Source organism: Otolemur garnettii, unplaced genomic scaffold (assembly GCF_000181295.1).
Source record: "Otolemur garnettii isolate 467f Iridium unplaced genomic scaffold, OtoGar3 scaffold00023, whole genome shotgun sequence".
Lineage (NCBI taxonomy): Eukaryota > Metazoa > Chordata > Mammalia > Primates > Galagidae > Otolemur > Otolemur garnettii.
Window position 1 is genome coordinate 7,821,552 of NW_003852418.1, and position 9,019 is coordinate 7,830,570.

Sequence of the window (9,019 nt, forward strand, 5' to 3'; positions counted from 1 at the left end):
TTTGGCTGGGGCTGGGTTTGAACCCTCCACCTCCAGCACATGGGGCTGGCACCCTACTCCTTTGAGCCACAGAGGCCACTCTCAATCTCCCTCTTGAAAAGACATTCAGAACTATAAAGATTCTAGCTCAGCAAAGTCCTTTTAACAAAGTACTATCTGGAGACAGACTCAGAGACAACGATTACCCAAAGTCCATTCCAGTGGAGGCTCTCAGATTCCTCCTGGGATCCTGAGCTAGTGCTCAGATTTCTTTCTCATTCAATTCTAATTTGCCTCTGAGAAAAAGGCACGGGTATGTTCCCTGTGGTCTTGAAGGAAATTTTTCACGCCTGTTCCTAAAGATTGTAAAAAAGCACAGACCATTGAACACATACAGGTCTTAAAACAGAAACACACACACACACACACACACACACACACATATTAATACAGAACACATAGCTACATGAAACCCAAAAAGATTTCGCATTAAATTCAGGGAAATCCTTTTGAGGAATCAGCTATTCACAGAAGGGATACTCAGATGACAACCTAAAACGAGGCTAGCTATTCAGCCATAAAAAAAGACGGAGACTTTACATCTTTTGTATTAACCTGGGTAAAGTTCGAGAACATTCTCTTTAGTAAAGTATCACAAGAATGGGAAAGCAAGTATTCTATATACTCAATACTAATATGAAGCCAGTAGACGAATTAATACCTGTCCACACAAGAGACAAACTCAATTTAATTCAAGTTGGGGGAGAGGAGGAAGGGGAGGGGGCCCACTTAGAGGGCACAAGGTAAGGGTATATGGCACACCTCCTGCTAAGTGATTCTGTATTATAAGCAGCTGAGAGATGAGGTGGGAAGAATGAATAAAATAGGCTGAATTGGGGACAACGGGGACAAACGAATCCGAGACCAGCTGCCATGCTAATGTTCTTCTCTGTTTTCCACCTCATGGACCTTTCATCCTAAGTCTCATAGCTCATGCATGCCCTGCAGTGGAACATCACACCTTCTCTTGGGCACACAAAGATCAGAACATTTGCTCCCTTATTTTCACATGACCGAGGAACCACTAAAGAAACAAAAGATTAAAATTCATGTCATGAGTGTAGAACACAAAAGCCGTGGTAGATTATTTATCCAAAGCCTCTCAGCCTGGCCCTTCTTCCATCAAGTCTTGTATTGGGACCTTTGCGGGCAACACAGGGATGTTAGCTCTTTGGGGGCCAAAGGCTTCCACGTTTTCTCAAATTCTGACCTTGACATTCTAGCCCCCAGTGGGAACTATAAATGCCTTTACTCTATGCAAAAACAAGGCCTACTATTCATACATATATTCTATACCTACACTCAATTTTTCTTAACAATCTCTGTATTCTCACTAAAGCAAATAGTCTGAATTAAGGATGTTTCAGACAAATGCAAAGATCTTTGTTCCTGCTTAAACGTATTTACTTTTGCATCAAGTATTCTCTCTGAGTTTGGGCCTCTTCCATTGCTTTTTATTTTTTTCCTGTCCCTCATTTTGGTGTAAGCATTACTTTTTTTAACTTTGTAAATCTTTTTAAGCATTGCCTTGAATCTGTAGATCACTTTGGTTAGTGTAGAAATTGTAGGGCATCGCCCATAGCTCAGTGGGTAGGGCGCCATCCACATTTACTGAGGCTGGCGGGTTTGAACCCAGCCTGGGCCTGCCAAACAATGACAACTACAACAAAAAAATAGCCAGGCGTTGTGGCAGATGCCTGTAGTCCCAGCTACTTGGGAGGCTGAGGCAAGAGAATCGCCTAAGCCCAAGAGTTTGAGGTTGCTGTGATCTGTGACATCATGGCACTCTACCCAGGGTGACAGCTTGAGACTCTGTCTCAAAAAAGAAAAATAAAAAGAAATTGTAATGATATTAATTCGTCCAATCCTTGTACATGGGACATCACTCCATCTATTTATATCTTCTTTAAATTCATTCATTAACATTTTATAGTGTTTGGCATTCAGGTCGTTCACCTCTTTGATTAAATTGATTCTGAAATATTTTATTCTTGTGTACCTATTATAAATAGGGTTATTCTCTTGAATTCTTTTTCTGATAATTTGTTGCTAGCATATAAAAATGCTACTGATGTTTGTGTGCTGATTTTGTATCCGGAACTTTACTGTATTCATTTATTAGTTCTAACAGTTTTTTGGTAGAATTTTTAGGCTTTTCCCTATATATATATATATATATATTTTTTTTTTTTTTTTTTTTTGAGACAGAACCTCAAGCTATCCCCCTGAGTAGAGTGCTGTGGCATCACAGCTCATAACAACCTCCAACTCCTGGGCTCAAGCGAGTCTCTTGCTTCATCTTCCCAAGTAGCTGGGACCACAGGCACCCACCACAACACCTGGCTATTTTTTGGTTGCAGCTGTCATTGTTGTTTTTGGTGGCCCAGGCTGGATTGGAACCTGCCACCTTAGGTGTATGTGGCTGGCACCTTAGCCACTTGAGCCACAGGCGCCAAGCCAGCTTTTCCCTATATAAGATCATGTCATAAACAAACATCTACAGTTTCACTTCATGTTTTTTTAGATAGAATACATTCCAGAATAGCATGATGATTAAAAGCATCTTCTTTTTTTTTCTTCTTTTTTCTTTTTTTTTTTTAGTTTCACCTCTTTCTTCTCTGCATGCCGTTTTTTCCTTTTCTCTTGCTACTCATTATAACCCCATCATAGCTGATTTATATTCACCCTCCCCTCCCATTATATATTTCATCCTCTTCTGCATTTAGCCAACACTACAAATAATTTGTGTCTTTGCATAGTTTCATTCCTGTGCATATCAGCTTCCGGTAGAATGGCCAGGTCAAGCTTTACGTTCTTCCATCTTTCAGACTTTGATGGCTCCCATGACACATTTCACCTGAAATCGGTTACAATGGTGGGTGCACATTTTCCACTGTAGCTAAGGCAAAAATTAACCCTATTTTGTCTTCGTGGACTATTCCAATCATTGCAGGCAAACTGTAGCATCCCTCTTTTTGGCCAATCTTCCTGGTCTCTTGAGGAGACTAAAGGGGTCAGTGATAAATCTCAATTCTCAATTGAGTCGTTCATTTCTTAATTGCTTTGTGGAAGCATTCTCCATTTAGATATAAAAACTATTAAACCAGTGTAGCTCGTGATCAAAGGAATAGGAAGCAAAATCCACCTATGCCAACATTCCTTGGTCCCCAAACCGATGTGTTTTTGGCTACATGAGAACATGAGTTCAGGGCATGTGGTACGTACCGCGAGAGAAAATCCCAGTCTCGAAACATAGCTGCATCTGCAATTTTATAAGACAAGATGCCTCTAAGGATGGGTGTACATAACGTAAGTTAACACAGAGGCAGTAATATATATCTTTACATCTTATACTGGGAAGCTGGATTTTTAAAAATCCTTTCTCATTTACAGTGTCCAAATTCAAAATAATAGTGTATTTCCTTAGTAAATCCTGGGTGACCCCTGTGGCTCAATGAGTAGGGTGTCAGCCCCGTATACCGAGGGTGGTGGGTTCAAACCCAGCCCCGGCCAAACTGCAACAAAACATAGCTGGGCGTTGTGGTGGGCACCTGTAGTCCCAGCTACTCAGGAGGCTGAGGCAAAAGAATCGCCTAAACCCAAGAGCTGGAGGTTGCTGTGAGCTGTGACACCACAGCACTCTACCAAGGGTGACAAAGTGAGACTCTGTCTCTGTAAAAAAAAAAAAAAAAAAAAATCCTGATACAAATAAGACGAGAGTAGAAATAAGATTTGCCCAATACAAACAAACTCTCTGAACATAAAAAAAAGCAGAGTCGCACAATCTTACCCAAATATTCACAGCTCCCAATCCTCCCATGTGTGGTTTGTTTCTGCCCACAATTATGAGAAAGAAAAGTCAGTGGGTTGGGAGCCCAGTGCATGCAGGAGTAGTTATACAAAGAAAAATTGGGATGCTATTACCAGATGGAAGAGATCAGGCTGAGAAGACAAAATCAAACATATTCACTACAGCCGGCCCCTGGACTCATCAACTCACATGCGCTGCTTTTCAAGTGTAAATCTTTATAGAATCTCTGATTAACATAGCTAAGAGCACATACCCACAGCCCCAAAAGAGACAAGTAACAGACCCATTTAACTACTTCAACTAGCCTTGAGTCTAGGGTGTCAAGCCTCTTCTCTTTGAGCACTGTCCAAATCCTACAAGGAAATTCTGCAGTGTTCTCAAATCTATATTAACCAACACACCATAAATGAAACGCAGGTAAAATTGAAAAGAAGGAATTTCATTTAATAAGGAAAAGTAGGGAGCGTATTTGTGCTGTAAGGCTGTTTTAATATCATCTCTCCTTTGATGTAAATGCCATATTCCTCCCAGCCAGCACCTGTGGCTCAGTGGGTAGGGCACTGGCTCCATATACCGAGGGTGGCAGGTTCGAACCAGGCCCCAGCCAAAATGCAGCAAAAAAATAGCCAGGCATTCTGGCAGGTGCCTATAGTCCAAGCTACTCAGGAGGCTGAGGCAAGAGAATCACCTAAGCCCAGGAGTTGGATGTTGCTGTGAGCTGTGACGCTACAGCACTCTACAGAGGGCAATAAAGTGAGACTCTGTCTCTAAAACAAACAAACAAAAAAATTCCGTATTCGCGCATCTTAGGCCAGAACCTCCACTGAGCTGGGTTCTTTACACACTGAGAAATGAAACTAACATTCTAGACAGAAGAAATAGGAGCTCAGAGTGGGACTTCCTGAGTAGTTTTATAGCATTTCCATCTTTGGGGTTTTCATGGTTTCTAATTTCTGTGAAATTTTACCACCAGAAGGTTCACATGTCTTAGGTTGTTGGAGTTCCTTCAGGGAAGCATTTCCATATGCCCCTTTATAGACAGGCTCATTCATTTAAAAAAAATTTTTTTTTTAAATCTTCCTTTCCTGTTTTACTGAGTGTGTAAGAATTCTCATTCAAGCCCTAAGTACCAGTGAAGGACTCTGTGGCAACACAGCAAAACGCAGCAGCATAACTAGATATATGGGCCGATCCAGACCCCTTCTTCTCTCGAATGGAATGCTACGGGGTACACGCGTGCCTCTGGCATTTCTCCAGCACATTCAATTATTGATTCTCTACCACAGAGCAGAAAACGTAAGGGCAAAAATATAAATAAATGAAGGAAAGTTAATGACCCTCATTGTTTCTGCCCCACATCTCTCTCGCCTAAAGTTCATTCTGTCCCTTCCACTGAAATGGAACATCTCACTTTCTCCCCTGAGAGGCATGAAGTTCAGGACATTCACTGAATATTTCCACATGACCACACAGACAGACACTTTATGCAAAACGCCAAGGTATCTGATATTCGGAGATACATGTGATTCAACTCACCACAGCCTAGACCATCCCCTACTCCATTTTTGCCTCAACCAAGCTTCTCTTCGTTTCTCTTTCATCATTGATACTTTTAGAAATGGGGGGGGGGGTTTCTGCTGCGCAGGAACCCTCCCACCTCAGCCTTCCAAGTAGCTGGGACGACAGGTGCCCTTCACCATGCCCAGCTCCAGTCTCATCTTTATCAGAAGCTGGGCTGGTTAGCAGGAGACAGAAATGTGGAGTCTGTTGGAACCATGGAGCACAACACTTCCCGAGTCCTTCCTAACTTGTTGAACAATACCCCCCAAAGAGAAATAAACATCAAGAAGTTAATAGTTTTCTATGTTTGTTTAAAACAAGAGTCTCACTTTATCGCTCTCGGTAGAGTGCTATGGCATCATAACTCACAGCAACCTCAAACTCTTGGGCCCCAGCAATCCTCCTGCCTCAGCTTCTCAAGTGGCTGGGACTACAGGTGCCCACCACAATACCCATCTACTTTTTTTTTTTTTTTTGCAGTTTTTGGCTGGGGCTGGGTTTGAACCCACCACCCTCGTCATATGGTGCTGGCGCCCCACTCTGTGAGCCACAGGCGCCCCCACACCCAGCTACTTTTAGAGACAGGGTCTAGCTCTTGCTCAGGCTGGTCTGGAACTCCTGAGCTCAAGCAATCCACCCACCTCGGCCCCCCAGAGTGCTAGGATAACAGGCATGAGCCACCTCACCTGGTCAAGAATTTAGACTCAACTCTTTAGCTCTTGGGTCAGGTTTAAACACCTGTACGTAAATTCACCATGAAAGACGTAAAAGCACAAACCATATCCTATTGGATTCCCTATCCTCAGACCTCGGCGCGAGGGATGGCACCGGGGTGTGTGCGGCGACCGTGTCTTGACAGTATCCGAACGAAAACCCAGATACGATGAAAAATGTAACCTTCATTTTCCCATCATGGAACTACACTCTGCTTTGGTAGCCGAGATCCTTGAGATTTTAGTACCCCGACATTTTTTACCGACTGAAATAATGTAAAATTTGATGAGGCTCTTATTTACTTCCACATGTTAACCACTTACTTCCTGCCCAGCACCCCTTGTCCTCCCAACAGTTATCAACTGCTGGACTGTTCCCTTGTCAAGCAGGAGCAGGTCACACCAGGGTCACAAGGAAAATCTGTTTGTTTTGCAGAAAGAAGGAAATGTCCCCTGAGAACGTGGCAACTAGCTGCTGGTTAGTCAAGGTGTTATCTGAGACTGAAACCAACACAGGCTTTTGGTTCCCTGAAATTCCCCCTCCCCTACCCCCCTGCAATTTTATAACACAACAAGCGAGGGAATACAGGCCGCCGTATTTGTGCTTTGCAGGATAAGGCTATAGGAGGTCTTTATGCCATCCCTCTTTCATTGCCTACCATAGTTCCCTGCCTTTGATCAGCACCTCAGATAATCTGGGGGTTTTGCCCCGGAGTGAATTAAACCTTCATTCCTTAGACTAAGAGACAGACCTCCCTAATCACTTCACGTTCCGGGTGCTCTATCTTCCACGAAACTTTTACTACTGAATGTGGTACAACAGGGTGCTCTAGGAACCCCGTTTGTGTCTTCCTACTGGGACACATTAGCTCCGTTTCCCTGCAGGCAATGCTTGCAGCCCTTTCTATTTTTCCTAGCCACATAAGCAGGCAACTCTGAGGTCCGAATTCAATGGAACAATGTTTGCGTTGTTTGTTGGAAGTATTCCGAAATTGTGTACAAAGACCACTGAACTAATACTGACCGATATTCCCAATGCTGATCTTTCATGGTTCTGATGGTAATCCTAACTTTGGAATTTCCCAGGAGTGTAATGTTGCTTTGGGTTTCTAATTTTGGCAGAGAGTAAGGATGAGGAGAGGCACTGTGGACACCCTCACGTGGACTTTCACACCCCCTTACTACCCTTATTTCTTTTTTTTTTTTTTTGAGTCAGAGCCTCAAGCTATCCCCCTGGGTAGAGTGCCATGGCATCACGCTCACAGCAACCTCCAACTCCTGGGCTCAAGCGAGTCTCCTGCCTCCGCCTCCCAAGTAGCTGGGACTACAGGCGCCCGCCACAACGCCTGGCCATTTTTTTGCTTGCAGCCATTATTGTTCTTTGGCGGGCCCGGGCTGGGGATTCGAACCCGCCACCTTAGGTGTATGTGGCTGGCGCCTTAGCCACTTGAGCCACAGGCGCCGAGCCACTACCCTTATTTCTAATGTCAAAGGTCAATGCCAAGAATTCTACCAATGGCCTACTAATGCACATGGCTGTGAATATTATCATGAGTTTGAGGACTAGTTGGGCCTACATAAGATCATTTTGATCCAGAACCCACATTTATTTCATGCCCTGCTTAATCTCTCACCCTAAACTGTGCGGCAAAGTTATGATAGAATTCCTAGAAATTTACATTACCTCAGCCCATTATCCCATAGTCCGTTATCAATTTCAGTATTACTTTTCCCCAGGATATATTTTCCAAGGAAAATGAGAACTTTATTTAGAAAATGCAGAGCCCCCCAGGTATTGTGTTGTGACAGATACTTCTTTCAAGCCCTTTAGAGGAAAGATTGCATGATCCAAACAAGTTCTGCTGTAAGAATCAAGATGATTGGGCGGCGCCTATGGCTCAAAGGAGTAGGGCACCAGCCACATATGCCAGAGGTAAAGGGTTCCAATCCAGCCCCAGCCAAAAACTGCAAAAAAAAGAAGAAGAAGAAAAAGAAGAATCAAGATGATCTTCAGATCCTGGTTTCTAAATATCATTCTCCACTAAAAGGAGCAACAATCCAATGAAAAGAAAGAGATTGGCAGATGGAGTTTTTCTTAATGATCCATATATACGCTATCTATAAGAGACATACTTTAAATTCAAGGTAAAAGGATGGAAGAATATATACCAGACAAGTGGTAGTCCAAAATTTAAACTACAGTGGCTATACCATCAGACAAAGTAGATTGTGATGGTAAATTTGATGTGTCAACTTGGTTATGTCACGGTGCCCAGATTTGCAAACACTAGTCTTGATGTTTCTGTCAAGGTATCTTTTATATGTGATTAATATTTAAATTAGTAGACTCTGAATAGATCAGATAATCCTCCATAATGTGACTAGAACTCCTCCAATCACCAGAAGGCTTTATGAAGAAAAAGAGTGAGGTCTCCAAGAGGAAAAAGGGATTCTGCCTCCAGACTGCCTTTGAACTCAACTCTTCACTGAGTCTCTAGCCTGCTGGCGTATCCTGAAAATTTTAGACTTGTAAGTCTCCACCATCAAATGAGGCAGTCCCCTAAGATTAGTTTTGTTTTATTGGTTCTGTTTCTCTGCAGAACTGTGACTAATACATAAACTTTAAGACAAAAGGGTTTACTACAAGGACAGTTAATAGTGATAAAAGAATGAATTTATCAGGAAGATATAAAAACTGTAAGTCCGTATGTACCTAATAACAGTTCCCAAATACACGAAGTAAAAACCAAGAGAAATTAAGGGGAAAATAGATAATTTAAGAAAAAATTTTAAAAAGAAAAAAGAAAAAAAAGGAAAAAGAACTGGAGACAGCAACACCCCACATTTGATAACGGACAGAAGGACAAAGAAGATCGACAAAGAAATAGAAAACTTG